The sequence below is a fragment of the Serinus canaria genome, chromosome Z (assembly GCF_022539315.1).
Source record: "Serinus canaria isolate serCan28SL12 chromosome Z, serCan2020, whole genome shotgun sequence".
Classification (NCBI taxonomy): domain Eukaryota; kingdom Metazoa; phylum Chordata; class Aves; order Passeriformes; family Fringillidae; genus Serinus; species Serinus canaria.
Window position 1 is genome coordinate 39,424,171 of NC_066343.1, and position 21,025 is coordinate 39,445,195.

The 21,025-nt window shown below is 36.7% G+C and overlaps 1 protein-coding gene across 3 annotated transcripts in view; it reads left to right on the forward strand.

Annotated features, from left to right (window-relative positions):
* The window catches only part of FRMD3 (FERM domain containing 3), a 134,845-nt gene that overhangs the window by 34,863 nt on the left and 78,957 nt on the right, over positions 1 to 21,025 (forward strand). The window lies entirely within an intron of this gene.

The following is a 21,025-nucleotide window of genomic DNA, read 5'->3' on the forward strand; positions in this document are numbered from 1 at the left end:
GTTCTTGCAGAATTAATGGAACCAAAGTAAATGTGCATTCCAGCTGGAAATTTATAATCACAGCTTTCAAATGACATGCTGTGTTAATCTCCACTCATTCTAGATTCAGATCCTAATATCAGCTAGAAGTATATTGAAATTACAAAGGCAAGAACATGAAGTAGTAGTCCTACTGACCAATTTTGAAATAAGAGCAGTTTCCAGTGGGTTTATAAGTGATTTTCTGGTGTTTTGATTATTGAACTCTTTTCCCAGTCTGCTCAGGAATGGTGGAAGTCACAGTGCAATGCCATTTCTCAGAAATATGCAATAGCCACTTGAGACTATGATAATTTAGCAGAAATGTTTCCTGATTTTCCTATTAAGAGGAAGGCGTAATGGGAAAATACTGAAGCTAAGAAGGAAGATAATGAACCTGGTTTTTTGCTAACATCTCCTGTTAGCAGCTGCACATTCTCCTTCTCTTATAACCAAATGCTACACCAGCAGTAGCAGCAAGAGTTCTACATTTGGCATTAAAGTAGCACAATGCAGTGCCAAGTAAGGAAACACCAGCAACTTGGAAGGGGACTCTTCTGGCAGAAATCAAATGATTGCTTGGATGAAAATCAAGTTTCTGCTACTGGCTTAAAACTGGCTATACTGCTCATCTACCTAAGAAAATTCAAGTACCAGCAAATACTGAACTAAACAAGGTGCTTTGTTGTCAGTATAAACACTTGAAGTGTGAGGTGAAGTTTGCAAGCAGAAAAGCTAAACACACTTTATCTTTTACCACTTATCACTTCATCACTTTTTATCACTTTATGTTTTAATTTTTAAGTCATTTTATTCTTTAGCAAATTTCTGTATCTTTATCTCACTGGCTTAACTGACTGTCATCATAAGCCCAGATGGCAACTAAGCATCAGGCACACACTTGTTCCTACCCCCCACTGCACCCCCACCCTGGTGGAATGGGAAGGAGAATGAAAAGGGAAATTTTTAGCTTGACAGTTAACAGTTAAGCAGCTGAAACAAGGTAAAATATATAAAATAATTAGGGCTTTTTTTTTGAAAAAGGAAAAAAACTCAAGGAAAAACAAGTGACAAGTACAGTACAACTGCTCACCACTCACTGGCAGATGCCAGACCATTCCCAATCACTTACCAGACCCATTACCACGTAACTCCCTAACTTTAAATACTGTGCAAGATGTTCTATATTGTGGAATATTCCTTTGGCCAGTGTGTGTCACCTGTCCTGGCTATGTTCCCTCCCAGATTTTTTTGGTTTACCACCTCACTGACCAGGCATGAGAGACAGCGTAAGTGCTTGACTAAGGATTACAATTGTCCAGAGAGCTGCGGATGCCCCATCCCCAAAAGTGTTCAAGGCCAGGTTGGATGGGGCCCTGAGCAGCCTGATCTAGTGAATGACATCCCTGCCCACAGGATGATCTTTAAGGTCTCTCTCAACCCAAACCATTCCATGATTCTTTGATTCTATCTTGTGCATTTTTGAACTCGCAGTTTTCTTCTTGTAGAAGTCTGTAATGACTGACCTTCTGTAGAATATATAAACACTGGTTTAGGGGAATCAAGAGGTAGTGCACCTTTTTAATAGGTAGTTACTGATGTGATCCATTGCAGAACTGCTGACTGAGAGAGATTAGTGTTAACACTGTGTATTTTACTCCCATGTGCATTTCTGTCTTTTTCACTTGGGTGAGATGTACTTTTAACTGTATTCAGAATCTGGTGTTAGAGGCAGAAAAATAAGTATGAAGAAACTAAAAACATTGGTTCTCTAGCTAAAGAAGTTGCCCGAGAGACACTTCTAATAAATATTTAGGCATACCAATACCCTTATTAGAATTTAGTTTTGTGTAGGTGAAGATCTTTGCTCCTCCAGTTCTTCAAGAAAGCATAAATTTTGCACATTTTCTTGAGCAGTTGACCTAAAGGAAAACACTCAAGCAGCAAAAGCCAAAGTCACGGTTGTGCCACCTTGTCTTTGCTTCCATTTTACATGTGTTGTTACCCACCTCCCACAAAATTTATTCAGGTTGGCTCTCTGCAGCAAGAATTTTAAAGATTTGAGTGCTCTGTTCATGCCCCTTTGGAAATTTGTGCTTACTGATGTGGAACTGCACATCCTTATTCTACCCCATGCTTCGCATTGATCCCCTCTGGGATATTTTATAAGTGCGTACTTTTGCAAAATGTACAGTAATCCTACTTTTGAAAGTTGTCTTTAAATTCCATATTAGTATTCTTTTTGAAAGGACAAATTGTGTGGAGTGAAAGAAGCTAACTATTTTAAAATGTGCAAACAGCTCTCTGAGTACTACTGTCACAGTTATATCAGTGAACTTCTTGTTAGGCACCAATATTTGTTACTGAAAGTTTATTTAAGTAAATTTTAGGAATACAATTTGCCTCTTTATATCAACTTTTATAGAGGTTTTATTTGTGCTAGGGTCCTGTGTTACAATATGTAAAATATTGTTATAGTAATTAGCCTTTTATTTTAAAGGAACTTGTAAAAATTGAAGCAATTGTAAAGCTTGCATTTATCTAAAACTGAGTTGTTTCTCCATGAACTGAATGTCGTCACTGTAGTACGGGGTCACACTTGTTAATTTCTCATTCTTACACTTGAAAATTGGTATGCAAGTGGGAAGCTGAATGAGTGGTGGGAAGTTTTGTCACTTCTCCCCAAAACAATTTGGCAGAGCTTGTATGAGAGGAATGTATGAGACCAATGGGACACATGCCTCTATCATCCTGAAAGAACAGTGGGCTTCTGTTTTAATCCTGTTTAATGCAAACTCTTTGGTATTTTTTACAGGGATTAGATTCCTAGTTCATGTATGTTTCTGAAGAAAAATGACTTACAGATGAATAATAGTGGTTGGCTGATGCCAACCACTATTATTCATCTGTAAGTCATTTTTATATGACTTACAGATACAAGATAAATACAATCATAGTATTTCTGCTAGGACAATGGTGTTGAAACATGCAGGATTGTCTTATGGGGACACAAAATGGCATTTTGGCAAAATGTTAGTCTGTTGGGGCTTGTTTTAAATGGTATTAACAGTCTTGTGGCACTGAGCTGGTCACATCCAAAACTGGTATGCAGAAGGATGAGACAGAGGAAGTGAACAGAAAATATAAGCCTACACTGCCAAGCAAGGTACCTGTCTCTGTTGGCATCCTCTTGGAAATGTTTGAGTAGTTCCTTGGGAAGTTTGTAGTGGAAACAGAAGAGGTGAAGGAAATATTTATGTGTAGAGAGAATATCTCTGAACTTACATTAAGTTTAAAAGGGAAAAGCCCCTTAGAGAGGAAAACCTCCCAAATTTAAAAGTACCATAGATATGGTTTCCAAAACTGGACACTCACAGATTCTAAGGTTATATAATTGTGTGGGCAAAGTATTGAACTTGACTTCACCAGGAGTCATTAAAATTCTCATTCTCAGCCTCCCAAACTCAGTTTCTCCAACCATCTCAAAATACTTAATTTCCTGGCTGAAATAGGAAGCATTGTACTAATTACCATCACAGAGCTGCTCCAAGAGGATTGGGTCTATTAATATTTATTTGAAGTGTTATGTGACAAAGATGGGGGCATGTAAAATGAAGGACTGTAGAATTTTTTCATATATTTTTGCAATGTTGTAATATATGGACAATTTGTTAAGGTAGTGTGGAGTTGTTGTTTTACCAGGCGTCTGCAAAAAGATGCATTCAGATCCCTCAAAGGGATGCTGTCATACAGATTGCTCTTACCTTGGATGCTCATGTTTCACAGTCTGCTGAAGCTGGAGGCAAATGCTGAACACTTCATCTCTGAGGAAACCACTTTTATAAAGTGGTTCTTCTTTTTTTAAAAGTTTAAGGGGTGAACGTTCAGTGGTGTACATAAAGACTGTTTCCAGTCTCTACTCTTTGCACCTTTAATTTTTTAGTAGTTGTCCACTCATTTTATATGTCCATGAATTAAGTAATCATTTCTAAATAAAGGTCAGCCTTTTTTCCACCTTAAAAAAAATAATGTTTTTATTAAAACCAGTTTCTATCAATGGCAATGACTTCACCTTCTTACTTTGTAAATCTGTGAACTGTAGGACAGATCAATGGGAATCTAGTGCACAACCTGTAAGTAGAAAGATTAGAAATCACCTAATTTTTTTCCTTTTTCTGTTGCAGTAAATGCTGAACAAACTCTCTGTACAGACAAGCTTAGAATGGTGAATTCACAAGTAGATAGAGAACACGAAAAGGGAGAAATACTCTTGCCCAGAAAATATTTTAGTTTCTCTGATGTATCATAAAGGTGTTTAATTATTTTTTTTCTCTCTTGTTCATCTTACCACCCTGAGGGAGCATAAACTAAGACTTCCTCCCCACTTTTACTTTCTGTTGCTTTAGACTTTCTAGAACCACCAGTAAGGCATTTTGCTTTTTTATGTTCACTTGCAATACGTATTCAATAAAAGGTCCTAAAAATTTGAGAAATAACTCTGATTGATTTTAATGGCATATTTTAATATCACCTTTAGCCCTTATTTACACAATTTTCATTTTTATCTTTCCCTCAGTGCTGATGTGATCTATAAAAATGCTTGGAACTGTCAGTACCTATGAAAGGAACAAGTATTTCTGATCTGCACTTGTAAATACATATTGTAATTAGGTTTTCCTGTGATTTTGTAAGTATAAGCACTGTCAAGTCATCACTGATCAGTGCCAGTGTTCACTAATAATAGAGCATGAAAATATGGAAGGAGGCCATGCTGGCAGCAATGTTGTCCATAACAAATTCTGCCTAAAAGAGCAGAGAAGAAAAACTTAATGTTGCAGGTTAGTGAAATAGGGAAGAACATGCTTGATTTTAACAGATGGCTCAATTCAAACCTGTCCATGATGGTCACTTCTGCAATAAGCAGAGATCCTTAACATAGATCATCATCACAGCATGATAGAATCATAGAATAATTTGGGTTGGAAGGGACCTTTAAAGGCTCTGTAATCCAACCTTCCTGCAATGAGTAGGCACAAGTAATGGGCAGAGAAAAACATGATCCAAGAAGAATTCTAATATCTGCCCCATACTTTGTGACTTTGCATTTGCTGTTTTCTTTATTTTGACTTGCTCTAGTTTTCAGATTTCTGGCTTTTTTTTTCTTTGATTTTTTTTTTTGCTTGTTGGTTTGTTGTTCTCTGTGTGTGTTTTATTCTTGTTTTTCTTAAAGGTATTTACAAGCCTCAAGTCTCCACTGAAAGATATAGAGACCTGCTCTTGAGATCAGAGCAAGGTATTTAATTGCCATGAGCTGTAGAGCATGTGCCATTCCCTGTTAGCTCTTTGTGCAATGACATGCAGAGGAGAATTGAGGAAGAAATTGTAAGATCATCACTGAGCTGTGTGGAGCTGTGAGGCAATTCCTGTTTGTGGCAACACATTGGAGGCATGGCTGCAGTAGTGGTCAGAATGTTACTTTGAGCTGGCAAAGCATTTCACTTGTTATTTTTACTGTTTAGATCATACATGCAAATTGCATTTGCTTCATGTTTTTTTACCAGAGAAAAATTGATTCTGAATGCTAGATTTTCATTTGGGTGATTCAAAATGGTAGATTTTCTGTTTCTCTTATTTTATTTAAATGGCTCCATTTTTTGACTTCAAGCAATGATTGTTCAATAATTATTCAATGATGGATTATCTAAATTCACTGAAGTGTTAAACACAAAGAGAGTTCTTACCTTCTAATTTTTTAAATAAAGAAAATCAATATCATGTTCCTGTAGGCTGATTTTTTAGAATGTGCATTCTCTCATTTAAAGTGTTTTTGGTAGCTTTAGCTGTGCTAAAACATGAAGAAGAATGGAATTTCCTGGAAGGAAAGATCAAAGAGTGTAAGAATTGTGCAAAACAGAGATTCATTGTGTTACTCAGTTTCCTAAGGAATTTCAAAGAAAATTTCAAGCCCTGTTACTTTAAAATATTTAAGATTTATGAAACTTATTGGTCAGCTTACCTTTGAACTAATGAACATAAAAGGAGCAATAATTAATTAGCTTTTTAATTTCTAGAAAAATTTAAAATTAAACTTAATAATACTGAAATTAATATGCAGATGTCTTTGGAAGCATGGAAACATGAAAGCAGAGTGAAGAAATGATGCTTAATCATTCTGTTTCATTGCATAATTTAGTCAATCCTTTTGCCTTGAAGATGTTGCTCCTCTTGTTCTACTGGTTCCATTTCATGCCTTTGCTGAACAGTGCTCTGATGTAATTTCCCATGACTGCACAATTGATACTGAGAACAAACCTACTTTTTCTGGCTTGCCTTTGGGAATATGGTAAACTTTTCAAAGGCTCCTGCTGCAAGCAGGTTAAGGGATACAGCAATCTGGTCACAGTAGCTGTTTATCCTTGGTAGATCCATGTGTATCTATCTTGGGATGCTGCACATCCATGTGTATCTTGAGTGCTGAACCTTCTCACCCGTCCTAGCTGCTGGTTAAGAGCTGGTAAAAAGCTTTATGCCTTTGTTCTGCCTCTTTCAAGTGTAGTTTCACTGTGCTACTACTGAGTCTTGTGGCTGCTGACAGTTTTTCTGATTTCTACTGCCCTGCACAGAGAACATGCTAGAGAGCAGTGTAATTCAGGCAAACATCTTCCCTTTGCAAATCTGTCTCTCTCATACCTTCTCCTGAGAACACTTGATGTATGCATGTGGCACTACCATGACACGTGCATGTGTTTCAGACCTTTGGAGGTCTGTGTGATGGGCAGTGCTGCCAGTTTTGTAATGTTTAACACACTCTATTTAATTAAAAAAATTAAATAGAGGTTAACAAAAATATATAAGCTTGTGCAAAGGGAAACACAAGAAAGGGTGACCTTGGCTTGCTCATGCTACATATACATTGAATTTTATTGAGACTAGGACAAGATAATTTGTGCACTGATTTCTATATTTGACCTTCAGATTTGTGTATGAATGTGGTCTCCACAGATTAACAGGAGAAGCCTTTTTGTGATGTGTGAATAGCAGCTTGCATTGTAGGCTGAGATGCTAGCCTGAGACTGCAAAGTGCTGTGTGGTGCATACTTCTTTTTCTTTTTTCCTCTTCCTAGCTGTTAACTCATTCAGACTCCATCAAATGTAAAGTTACTTCAGCAATGGACCCTTGCAGAGTTAAGCTGCGACTTTTTTATTTAAAAAAACTGGTGAGATTTTCAGAGTGGGATCCAATATTTCTAGTAAATAACTTTAAAATATGACCTTTCCCAGGAGGGATCCTCAAAAATAATCTTTTCAGCTGGTATTTTAAAACCTGAAACGTGTATTTAGCTATACTGCTTACTGATTTAAAAGGGCTTAATGAACTTCTTCATCAACATTCTTCTCACACAGGCATTTCTGGAAACCATGAAAAATTTGTCATGGTAACTTGAATGTCTGTACTGCAAACCCAGAAGCTGGTGTTACTGAGGAGATAGGAAAGTGTTGTTTTATGCTGATTCTGCTGTCACTTGCACTGTTACACGCTTTAGTCATGGCGCACCCTGAAGTGAGTGAATATTGAATGTTTGAATGTTATGTTTGCATTCCACCATGTCACCAGTAAAGCTGGTGTAGAGCCAGCCGCAAGAGACTCTACCAAGACAAAGCTGAACTAGTTGCTGGATGTATCCCATAGTAATCTTTTCCTCCTCTGTTTTCTGTGATGATTCTGCTTTCCCTTACCCTGTACAATAGTGTCTCACCACTGGAATTATCTCCCTGTCCAGGGTTGTAACAAAAATTACTGTCAGGGGGAAAAAAATGTTGTCCTTATTTCCTTTATGTGATCTTTAGGATATTTTGGATTGTGATTAATAGTCTGAATAAGACCTTGAACTACCTGTGAGCTTCTCTGGGAAGACAATATAGGCAAGAAAGTTTCCAGTTTGCCTTTTTATTCACCCTGTGATGCTTTTGGCAGGTGCAAGAATATTGTTTTTATTAACTTAGGATGGATCTAGAAAAGAGATAGTGTATTTCCCTAGTCATGTTTCTGAGGGCAGACCTGTTCTGGCATTCACTAATACTGCTCTTTACCTTTTAATTCTTTACCAGTCTTAACAAGAAAACAAATATGTACCTTTATTACTCAGATGTTTTCCATGAATGTGCTAGCAGCTGAGATGCTGCTGTTGCCAGACAAATTTCCTTCTACATCCTTAATGCAGCTCCTTTCCGGAGGAGTTATATTATACCTATGTTTTTGTACATTGCCAGGAAACAGTCATCTTATTAAGATGAAAAGTTAATAAGGAATTGCCCTCTGCAGAGGGGCTAATTGCTCAGGCTAGTCTGGAGCAGGACTGTCTTCCTAACTGAAATACTGTTGTTAAGTGGATGGAATGGATGCATGATTAGATTATCAAGCTGAATAATGCAGATGGTTTTCTTGCTGTGTTTTGGGTGTTCAGTGCTAGAAGAGTACAATAAAATAGAGTTTGACAGTACCTAATTCCTCACTGTAGCAAAATAGTCATCAAAATGAGAAGAGTGTAATACAGGTATTTTTGTACATGATAGGAAATCAAGTGGTAAGGCAGAAAAATGTCAAAACATACTTCATTAAATCAAGGCAATTTGTCATTAAACCTTAGATTACCAAGCACAAAAATTTATTAAATGGGAAAGATTGTCAGATGCTTTTCATAGGTTACCAGAATAAAGACTATTTATACATTTAGTGTAGAATTCAGACAGAAGATATTGTTCTGTGTTGTCTTGCAGCTGCAGTTAAACGCAATGTTGATCTTCACAGTGAAACAAACTGGCTTTTGCAGTTTATGTTTTATTGTCTGGATTCATTAAGCCATTTCAGTAGGATGTGTTGTACTGATTTGTAGGTCAGATATAATTCTGTAATAAAGGGATTAATTTTGCAATTTAAAATTTGAAACCTGCGATTTAAATGACCTTTAGATGTTTGCTTTTCCATGGTGTTGGCAGAAAAGTATTGTACTAGGAAAGCTGAAACTTTGTCCTTGACATAGATTAATATCTCTCTGTTCAGGAGAAAAGCTGAGTTGAATTCTCATTTAGGTAGTCCTGGCAGGATGCTGTTGAAGTCTAATAGTTTATTGATAACTGTTTTCATTGCAGTATTTCTTTTGCTGCATGTCACACAGCATGTTTGCTATTCTTTTCCAAGCATATACAAATCACTCCCCAAATGGGAAGATTTCTTTTAAGAAAAGAAAACTGCATTTACACAATGTGTCTCCTTCTTTTCTCACTTTATGGTGTGTGCACTTCTAAGGGGCACTTCCCTTAGCTGGGGGCTCAAGTTTTCCATGTAAAATTTTGCTTTTAAGTTCAACCAGAGATTATTGCCCAGTTTTATGGCAAATTATTCCTTCAGGAGTAGATCAAATATCACAACAATTTTAGTGCAATAATGGGAGCCGTCCTGGTCATCCCCTGGTATCACCCAAACAGAGAGTGGTGTGAAACAAGAGAAGAGTAGGACAGCTGCAACCTGATTGTGCAGTTGAGAGGTTGAGACCTGCCCCTGTTGTACAACTTGTTTTGGAATATTGAATATTGTAATTTTTCTTTTGGTGATTTGAGGAAAAGCTGAAAAAATATGTGTGTTTCTACCTTAATCTGTCAGAGATTTTTTGAATTTTTTTTTTTTTTAATGTGCACAGTATAGTTAACCAATAATAATTTTGCAGTATAAGAATCTTAATGTTTTAGCTTTCTGGTAATTTCAAAGGTCTCTGGCAGAACCCTTCATTCCAAATGATAGATGAAGGAAGGAAAAGTCAGCTGGGGAAGGTTCTAATAAAAACAGAGGAGAGTTTAAAATGGCCACAAGGAAAGTGGATGGAATTACCACCTGCTGTAAGCAGGATCTGTTTTCTGTGTTTTCATAGCAGAGATTTTTTTTTGACAACCTTGACAAATATAAAATTTAGCTTAAGCATTCAGTGCATGGCTCTGAGGATTTCCCTTGATGCTGCCAGGAGGGAGGAGCCGTGCCTGTTTTTCCTCCGGATATAGAGTAACATTGAAAATTTGAGTGAGAGAGTGAGACAGGGAGACAGGAATCCTGACAGTCACAGAGCCAGGGCTGACATCTGGTTTCCTGTGTTTTCATGGTAGGGAATGCGCAATTCCATCCAAGGGCAAGCTGCCTACCTTCCTTCTGTTTCGTTAGTCTGTCATGAACTGACTGGGTGTTTCCAGTGCCAATATAAAAAGCATAAAAATTATATCCATCCTCTTTTTTCATTCCTTGCTGCTAGCTCAGCATCAGCTGTTAGAGGGCAGAGGAGATTTTCCCAGTTTTCAATTACATTCTTGTGCCCTTCATACTTTTTGAGGAAAGAGTACCTATAATCTCTTTGGCTGCTCAGTATACGAGGAGCTTTTGGAATTGTGAAGTTTTGAATAATTTTGAAGGGTGATGTTGAGGAACAAGGTAGACGTTTGACATAGATTGTTGTGCAGGTATATTTTAAGACTTCATTTGAATGATCTGTAAAAATATCACCGAATATGATGCTTCAAGTTGACTGGTTATAACTGTTTTAGGGACTCAGTGAAACAGGGATGAAACTGCACCTTAAAACTTTTTGAGGAAAGCTGTGCTTAAAACTTTTTAATGTGTTCTGGCTTGTGATAAAGTGAGTATTATTAAAAATGACAGCATATATACATTTTAAAATAACAATTTTTGAATGCTGTCAAATAGATCATAGTCCTTCATTAAATCCATTTGATGAAAAGAGATTGTTCTAGATAGGTAGCTCTCTTTTTTAGTATTTTTATTTTAGTAACAATGCTTGTAGGAAATGATGGTGCTCCATGGTGCTATGTTGACAGTACAACCAAAGCATGTTTTTTCTAAGTTTGTTTTGTAAAGATTGTAATGCAGTAGAATTAACCAGCAACAGAATCTGCATCAGTAAATCAAGATTGACTGCCTTGTCTGAAGACATGCTGTAGGAAAAAATTGCAATTATTTCATTTTACAAAAGATAAGGCTGGCAAGTATGAGATGTTAATTGAATAAAATTGTATATGTTCCAGATCATGCAGATAGCCAAATCATCTAATGGCCTTCTCTAATGTTAGAATCCCTTAGCCCTTTTTCTTGGCATATTTTCTGTATTTATATACTAAGCATGTATATGTATGTATATGTATAGACACATGCACAAAAAATATGGGGTGTGTATGTGTGAGATGTAGCAAAGATGCAGTATAAACTAGATAAGGAAATGCCTTGGATGAGCTAAATTTGTCATGATGGTCAGCACTTTTAATCTATTGCCCATTGCTATGAGAGATTCCTTATTAAATATTTCAAGATTAATAACTTCAGCCATGTATGAGTATGCATTGCAGAGGTGCAGCAGAGTTAGTTTTAAATAGGTAGTAATGTCTGGAATTACTGAAACACCTTTCAGCCATCCTGTGGAACTGTGTTCTTCAGTAGGTTGATGCTTTCTGACAGCTATTCACTGTTGTCCACTTGTGCTGCTCTCCTGCCATGCCTATAACCCAGTGTCCAGACTTTATATTTGTGTTTCTGTTTGCTGTTGAGAAAAGGTGATGAAGACAAAGCTTCAGAGGACTGGCTGCTGTGTACCTTGAGGTGTGATACCTGACTGCATGGACTGAGGCTGGCCACCCATTGCATGGTAAAGAGGAAGATGGGCAGAACTGGGAAGGGTTAGAGAAGACTAGGTGGTGAGACTGGGCAGCATGAGAGCAGAGGAGTGTCATTCCTGCACTTAACTAAAGTTTAAATGCCTTGTAAGAAAGGGAATCTTTCATCCTTTCTAGCAAAATATATCTTGGTTTACTGGTTCTTATGTCCCTGACATGGTTTTGCTCAATTCTGGTGCATTCTCAGTTGAGTTTTCAGAGCAGTCTGTTCCTCAAGGCTCTTCAGAGAATATGTGAACATGGGCAGGTTTGAGTTAATGGCAGCAGAAGCGCTTGATGGTGAAGTCTTCAGAGAATCGCAGAATCACAGAATATTCTGAGTTAGAAGGCACCCACAAGGGTCATCAAGTTCAGCTCCTAACTGCATGGCTCATATGAGGATGAACCCACAACATTGATGTTACCAGGCTCTAACCAACTTAGCTAACTCCAGTGGTTTTCTCCTGCTCCCTGCTTTCCTCCTGCTTGCTGTTTTCCTTGTACTTAAGGCACATGGCTAAGGATGATTGCTGCATCCCACAAGGAAGAGTGCAAGGCCAATGAAGCGTCTGATTTCTCTCTCACCAGTTTCCATGCTGGCTTGTTTCTTGCTTTATTTTTCAAAAGTTCTTTTTGCATCGATGTGTCAGGCAGAAAGAGAAATCTGAAAAGTTGTCCTGTGCTGCAAGACAAGATACCTTTTATTCTTTGGTGTCATCTGCTCATTTATGTAACTTCTCCAGTTTTGAAAAAGAGGTTCATTATAAAATAATTTCATCCTGAGGTTTTGCAGTTTTGGCAGAGCAGCTACAAAGCTGTCGGAGTTTTGTTTCTTAGAATCTGCATGATGGCTTTGCACTGTGTCTAACTCTTTCGTAAGACACTTTTAAAGAAGTTTTTTCACATAAGCCTGTAGTACCCATAGATGACCTGGGTGAGGAGAATGTTGCCTTACTTTGCTCCCAAATTACAAGAGGTTAAGCACAGGTTTTCCACTTTTTGAAGACAATAAAAAAAATCTTACTTTACTTTTTATTTTGCAAAAATATTCAAAGCCATTCACTCCTTTTTCAAGTTGCTTTGTTGTCTTCCTGATATTTTCTATTGCTCTTCTTCAATTCTAAATGTGACTGGAATTTAAATGTGTGAAATGTGAATGGAATTTAAATCTAAATGTGACTGGTCATTGTTTCTGATGCAACAATGACCTAGGAACCAGCTGTACTATCTGTTTATGAAAGTTACTGTATGTTATATTTTTTGCCAGGTCTTCTTCCACTCCATAATCACCTGTGTGAGAGCAGGAGTTTATTTAAAAAGATGTGGTTTGATGTTTAAATACCTGTTAACAAGGCACATTTCCTAAAAAAAAAATTTGCTTTGAACTGTGCTCATTTGTGTACAGGAAGTAGCTTCCGCTGTATGATTTTTTAATCTGCCATTACACATAGTAAAATGAATACAGGTAATCCTATTAAGCATCATCTCGTTTTTTCTTGTTTTAATGGGTTTTATGTTCAGTTGCAACAGGCAATGTGGGTGGTTAAGGGAAATTGATCAGTGTGCATAAATATCCTCTGCATCCACTGATTTTTCAATGCTTTCCCCAAATGCCAGCCACTGGGGAGAAAACTTTCAATATGTAAACACATAATCTGCAGTCCTTTTTTTCTCCCCCTCTTTTTTTTTCATTCAGTTTCAGCCAAGAGCTAAAATTTTATAAATATCAAAGATAGCAAATTTTGCCCTTAATAAATAGGAAAGAATAGACAGAATAGTGTTGTTGTAAGGGCAGGAAAAGTGAGTTACATACATTTGGTATATAATTCAGGGCTTTGCTTTCTGTTTCCTAGATGGGAGCACACATTTGCAGCATCCTAGGATTTATTCTGGGGGAGGCCATCTTAAAAGGGATACAAGAGTAACTACTGCTAGGAAGAAAAAAAGTATGATGAGTTCCCAATTTAGTCAAAAAGGATGCATTTTAGTAGTGTGCCAGTATGTTCTCCAACTAAAAAATGTGGAAAGCAGACCAATTACTAAAACAGCAAAAAGTGAGGTCAGCTTGCCTTTGATCTCTGCTGAGTGTGTGGGAACTGGAAGTCTGAGCACATGATGGAAAGATGAAATTGAATCTGACACAGTAAGGGAGAAAGTGAAGTCTAGTAAAGGTGAAACAATTATGGGCTCTGTAAAATGCATTGCTTTATTATCTTCTTTTTTGCAGCTGTGGTGAATGGAATAAGTCTGTAGAGCCCTCTTTTAGAATTTCTATTGTGTGTTGGGTTTTTTGTGATGATAGTTAAAAGAAATTCAGAAAGACTTGTTGTTTTCAGTCTGTGTTCTTATAAATACTTCTTTGAAGAGTGGCAAAAAAAGACCATAGTTGTAATTTTGTGAGGTGATGATTATAAATGCAAGGGTAGTTTCTGGCTATGCTATCAAATGGAGGTTTTATTTTAGGTCATGCTAATGAGACAGTTTGTATGTCTTTCAAGGACTGAATGACCTCCAGAAAGAAAGAAAGAAAGAAAAAAAAAATCAATCCAGCTTTCCCTACTGCAAAAAAAATTGTGAGCTGGGGACTTTTTCGTTGGCAAGAAGACAGAAACGTGTATGACACAGAGAATGAGTTTCTCCCCTGATGCCAATAGCTGGCCTTTATTAAATACCATTGGGGCTACATTGGTGTAGGCACCATGTCCAAAGAAATCTTCTGGAGGACTTCTTTCTTCAGTGTTTTCAATCCACCATTAATTTGCTCTTTTGAAGATTGAATGTCAAATCTTGCAAATTTAATGTTTGTTTTCCTTCAAAACAAGCATTTAACAACTGGGATTATTATGAGGGGGGAAAAGTACTGATGAAAGATTCCTTACTGTGTAATCATTTCTGACAGGAAAATATATTTAACCATATGTGTCTATAAAGCACTAGTTGAGCAGCTTGGAAGTAGTTTCTTGTGGTAAAATTATTCCTACAGTCTGCTGAAAGAAAGTACAGGAATGAAGCACTTTGCTGAGTGGGAAATGAGCCAACATGATCCTTAAAATTACAAAATTTCTACAGTCAAAGCACATAGGAAAAGTGATTAAGCATAGTGAAATATTACCAAAACTGAATAGAAAGGAGTTACTAACCTAAGGCAGGTAAGCAGGATGAGTAATTGAAAAAATGTGTTGGTGGATTCTAAATTAGTAGAAGGTGGGAGATCTTTGTGTTTATTCCCACCCTCTTTCATAAAACATTTTTTTAATGTGCATTTTTTGAAGATGTACGGTAGGTATTATGACAAGTATCCTCTGAGGCATAATGATATAATTATATCGTATTTCTATCTGACAGTTCAGGTGCATGGCATGGTGAGGATTCCTCAATTAACCAAAAGTTTTTATCTAGATCCTTATCACATGAGATTGGTGCATGAGCTGCCCTTTCAGCTTGTTCACTGAGAGCTGGTGACTTCTTCACCATAATTAAGGGTTTTGTTCTCAGGAGACCTTATTTGTGAGTTGCAGCACTTGTTGTGATTGGGTGTGCTCCAGAGATGATATTGCCAGATCACTGACTTTACAGCTGGGTTTGTGATTCCGGAATAATCCACAGAGTGATGGATCAAATTTCTGTGATATCTAGTTGTGTGTTCTGTTCATTATGTAAGCACTTAGCCTTTCTCATCACTCTAATAGCCTTTCAAATGGGCATTACTTCATCCCCTCCAGGGATTATGTTCCATGATCTTACATTTCTTCCTCCATTCCTCCCACCAGTCCATGCACATCCCATGTCATGGGATGCTAGCAGACATTCAAGATGTGTTTCCTAATGAGAGGTGACAAACATGGGGGGATCAGCTGAGGTGCCACTCTCAGTGCTTGCAGGGGTTCCCCAGCTCTACTCATAGCTTCTTTCAAGCAGCCCTTCTCTCCCACTCGGTGTGGAAGCCAAGGTGTATTTATTCCCCCATGACCCTTACCATGGTTGGGGTTCAGTGTGTTCAGCTGAGCCCTGAAGTGTGCTCCTGAAAGGGCATTCTTGCAACTACCCCGGCTGGCTGTTTTCATGTGGGCAGCACAAGTGAGCTGTGTCACACCCTGCTGAGTCTCCCTTTTGCCTGTGCTCAGGGAGGCGTCTTGTTTGGCTAGAAGAATTTTTGGTTGCTTTTCTTTTTTAAAAACACTTCTTGTAAAATAAGGGCAGACTGCTATGCATCTGTTGGAAAAGGCATATTTAAAGAATGGTACTTGGAGTTGTACTTGAAGATGTACTGATTTTTCTGTGTCTTTTGAAACTACTGAGAAGATTCAGGCCAAGGGAGAATTGTTGACCATCACCTGTATTGGGGGCCATTAGGCATTTTTTATTTAATTCCTGTTTTGGCTTTTTTGTTGCTTCATAGGTGTGGACTAAGAACTCATTCTTGAAACCTCTAATCCACTTTCCTTGATGTGGTATGATGTCAAAAATGAAAGAGAGAAAGCAGAGTCAGGTTTGTTGAACAATGCTGGATATTGAATAAAATGATAGATTTGTTGACAGAAGGACTCAGTTCCTTTTAAGAAATCAATAGTGTCTCAGATGGCATCACAAATGCAGCGCTAATGGAAGCTGTTATCAGAAGCAGCAGTTAATGCTGCAAGGCTTCTGTGATGCTTGCACTTCAGGGACACAAAGCCTGAATGGCTAAGTGATGCCCATGTGCACAACAGCAAATGAGCATGAGCCCTGTAAATGAATATTGCATTTGTGGTCTCCTCAGTGCTTGCCAGCCAGACTGGTGGAGACTTTTGAGAGCTGCAGTATGCAAACTATAAATATTTCTATTTTATTATTTATAACTTATCCATGGCTCAGAGTAATTTACTTGCAGAATATCACTGAGGTCAAGAACTGATTGTGTGAAAGCTGTTACCTGTCTTCACTGCTGCTGCTCAGGTTTTTCTGTCTAGTAGAATATACTTTTCATTTTCCATAGTATTTTGATTTTAGAATAGTTTTCATTGCATGGGACTGGCATTGTGGGATTTTTTCTGTTGTGCAATTTTTTTCTTTTCCTCTTCATCTGTTATCATTTGATCACTATCCTCATACAATAACCTCTAATTTAAGAGAGCATAAAAATATGCTGTTTTATGGATAAATCTGTGCATATGTTGCAAATGAATAGTGTAAATTAAAGAAAAATGAATAACCTCAAGTGATCTTCATTTTCCAAACAAGATAGCACATAGGAGGAATTTGACAAGTATGCTTCTGACCTCTCTGCAGCAGTTATTTCTGGGTAAATTTTCAATGCTGTGTACATTTAGCCATGCAGTTTCATTGACAATAAATAGAATTTCCTCAGCTACATTAACATATACACCCTTGAAATTGCTGTTCCCTTATTTATCTTATTCCCAACATAGACATTATTCTTTTTTCTTTCCTTTCTCTTTTATTTTTAAGATATATTTGTATGTTTCTTCCCCAAAAAAGAAACTGCAGGCTTGTTTATGGGGTTCTTTTCCCTTTAGTTCTCTTTATTAGTATGCATAGCTTAGGGCTCAATTGATAATTAAGAGCTTAGAAATTTGAGTTTAAAGACTGATATATTTGTAAAAATGATGTCCTTTAAGATCCATTCCAGGTTACCTGAGTTCTAAAAAATCGGAGGAGTAGTAGTAGGTAGTTTGTGTCTCAGACAAGAAGCATTCTTTATCACTACTGACTGCTAAATTCTCTATGAAATAAGATGGTCATTTGGTTCTCTAATCTTTTCTTCCATCTCTTCACATACTTTTATGCATAATAAAATCAGATTTAAAAATTGTTCCTTCACTAAGTTCTAGAATTATATAATGTTGATATAAATTATTTTTGATTAATATAGAAATAGTAACTAGCATATAGAACAAAATATATACTTTGCAAAAGATAACTAATATAAAATAACGTGTGGAAGAGGACTGTTATAATGAAGTAAATGACAGCTACTTTATTGCAGTGTCATGTTTTGTGCCTTTCCTTAAAAATCATTTCCCCTTTTATTTTTCTTCATTTTAGGTTTGTAGAAATATAATTAATTATTCACTGTTAACAGAAGAAAAATCTGGGATAAATACTTGTTTTCAAAAATAAAGTTTTCCATTTCCAATTTGTTTGTTTTCTTTCAGCAAAAGTTGCCTTTTGTATTTTGGGACTTAAACGACAATAAAAGAAGTACATTATAACAGGCTCCTTTAACAACTGAGAAAAATTTCTGGTTAAATATTATATAATAGACTAGACTAGATTTCCATTGTATTTTCAAATGGTGTGAAATACTGTAGGATGCTTATTATGGAAGGAAGGAATTCCTTTTAAAGAGCTAAAGCACTTTAGCTGAAGAATGAAACAGGCATGATTTTATTAATTCATATATTCCTGTTGTTGTTTCCAAAGAAGGAACAAAAACTGGCAAAGGACTTGTCTGTGTATCTATCTTGTGAGTACTTCCTGTCATCTGTAGTCTCAGTGATCCATAAATCCAAAGAGCCATAAGAAATTTGCAGAGGGTATTGGATATTGTCAGGGTTAGGGCTGGCCCAGTTTTTCCATATCAGAGCTGAGTCTGTTCCACCTCACTGACTTTGGCTGCTGCAGAATGAGAGTTCTGTTCCAGATTCTGTTCATCCGGCAAGACTTAAAAATTGATCTAGAGGATACTGAGAAATTTGGGCATGCCTAATTGTCATCCTTCTCTGTGCCCTTAGTTCTCCTCCCTGATCAGCTCCAAAGGATGTCTATTAAAGGAATCCCATGCCAGGGCACATCCCAGTCCAGTGATGCTTAGTGAACTCTTTTGCTGTGCCACTGAAGACAAATGCAAATGTGATGATAGCTGTGTCAAACTGGGCATGAGCAGGGATTGCTCCCAGACATCGTTTCACAGCCAAACAGTGTGAGAGCTGGCCCCATCCTGAACTATGGAATTATTGTCAATGAAATGGAAGATGTGTGCCTATTTGTGTTCAAGTAATATCCCTCATGAAAAGACTAAAAGAAATATAATCTTATCACTGGTAGAGCACGTCCAAAGAAAAGTCAAAAATGTGAGACATGGCAATTAAAGATGTTGTATAGCTCTGTTGCTTTTATAATTGCTACGTATTGTCAACAGAACATTTTTTTTTTTCAGTTTTTAGTGGATAAAGTGCTTTTCGCCTTTTTTTTTTTTTCTTTTTTTTTCTTTTTTTTTTGCCTTAGAGGCACAATGGTTTAGTCCATTTTTCTGACGGGATTCATTTTCGTTCTACTGTTCTATTACGATTGTTCTTCATTACATGTATTTAATTCTTTTACATCTATAGAACTTCAAAATATGTTGCACACCAAAGAAAACAAGCACAAAAATTCAAACAGTATGCTTGCCTTGCCTGAGAGCCTGACTTTCCATCAATTTAGACTGAAAAGTTGGTTTCATTGTGCTTTGTTTGTTGGTTTTATTTAATTAATTAATTAATTAATTAATTAATTAATTAATTAATTAATTAATTAATTATTTTGCTGTGTGACTTTACACACAAGTAAGCACTTAAGTATGTGACCAGCTTTGCACACAAGGTCACTGTTGGGAGATGCTCACACATCCTAAAGACTCTTATGGGATGAGGATTGAAATCCCCAGTACAAACAAATACTGTGTTTATGACTCTGCACACTTAGTAAAGTCAGTGGCTTCCTGACAGAGATAAGCACAGCTGGCAGGACTTCAGTGGTTAGATAACAGCAGAAACATTGTGTTTAATCTGCTTGTGATTCTTGCTCTTCCTTGTGACGGCATTGAGATAAATAGACACAGAACTCCACAGTGAAGCAAATTCAAATAGGGAGAACATTTCACTGAATGTAAGATCTTACACTGCTGTAAGTAGCTTTCCTCTCATTTTCAGATTTGTGAAGCAGTCGGAAAGGTTTTGTGATCTCATTTTACGTCATTGGAGAATAGTAAAATTGCTAGAACAAGTTACACCCTGCCTTGTTTTTTAAGCTGCATCAAGATAGTTGAAACAAAAAAAAGAAATCCCCAAAGCATGCATGAGTTGGGAATAATGTGTTAAACTGTGCAAGAGCAACAAAAATTGTTGTTTGGGTTAGTTTCTGTATACCAGAGAAATTACCAAGGAATTAGGTTACTCAGTCATAAATTTGCAGAGTTGCAGAAATGGAAGCTGCAATAAGAGTGTCTGGTAGGGAAAAAGAAGCATTCCTCCAGTTTATTACTCATTTCCTAGAGCTGAGTCTATCAATGGAAGACTCTGTGATCATGTTCTCATATCTTGTTGCTGAACAGAACATCCGTTTCACTTAATTCTTTTGTCACAGCTGCTAGTTTAGTTTGATACATATTTGTTTCAATAGAACAAAAAACTTTTAATCCAGCTTAAAAAGCAATGTTTAACAGGTGTTTGCAAACTGACCTTGTGTGTTTGGGGATTTTGTCCTTTACATGGTATTATATCTGTTACATATGTGTTGGGGTTTGTTGTGGGATTTTAGTGGTATTAAGGTCAACTATTCAAATACAGCCTTAGGAAAAACATACTCATCTTGACTGTGCCTATTTATATAAATAAATTATTTATAGAAATCTCCAAATTCTTGAGTGTGTGGAATATATCTACATGATAGGACTTTGTTTAAAGCCGTTGCATGGGTTACAAAATTATGAACAAAAATATTTCTCATTTGAGATAGACAGACATATTTGAATTAATAGATGTAGAAAAAAGTGGCTTATTTAATGGCATTATTTCATTGAACACAATGTATTGATTACAATTCAGGACATTTCATATCTCTCACAGACTTTTCTGACTATTGTTTCTGCCTGCATATGTCTTCTTTAATGGAAAATAGTAGATAATGTCTGAGTGAACAGTGGTATAATTCTCAAATATTTGAAAATTTAAGTGTATGACTCGATTATTAATTTCAGATTCCTGTTGTTTGTGGCTGAAATTCTTCAGTGGTATTGGAAATAATGGCCCTCTTTATTATGCAATTTTTAGTGTTCTGACAAACATTCTAAATGTAATATAAAATTATTTTTCTGAATTGCTACAAAGTACTTTTTTGTATAGAAAGGTTTAAGGATTGTTTTTGTTTGTTTGGGGTTTTTTTGTTTGTTTTCTTTTTTTTTTAAGGATCACTTAATTGGAAAGCTGTATGGCAGCCATCTGAAATTTCAGGCAATGTTTTATATTCATTATTCTCTGACCCAAATCCATTCCCATGCTCTGTTGTGGATGACTAGCTGTTCTTAATAATGTGTTATTCA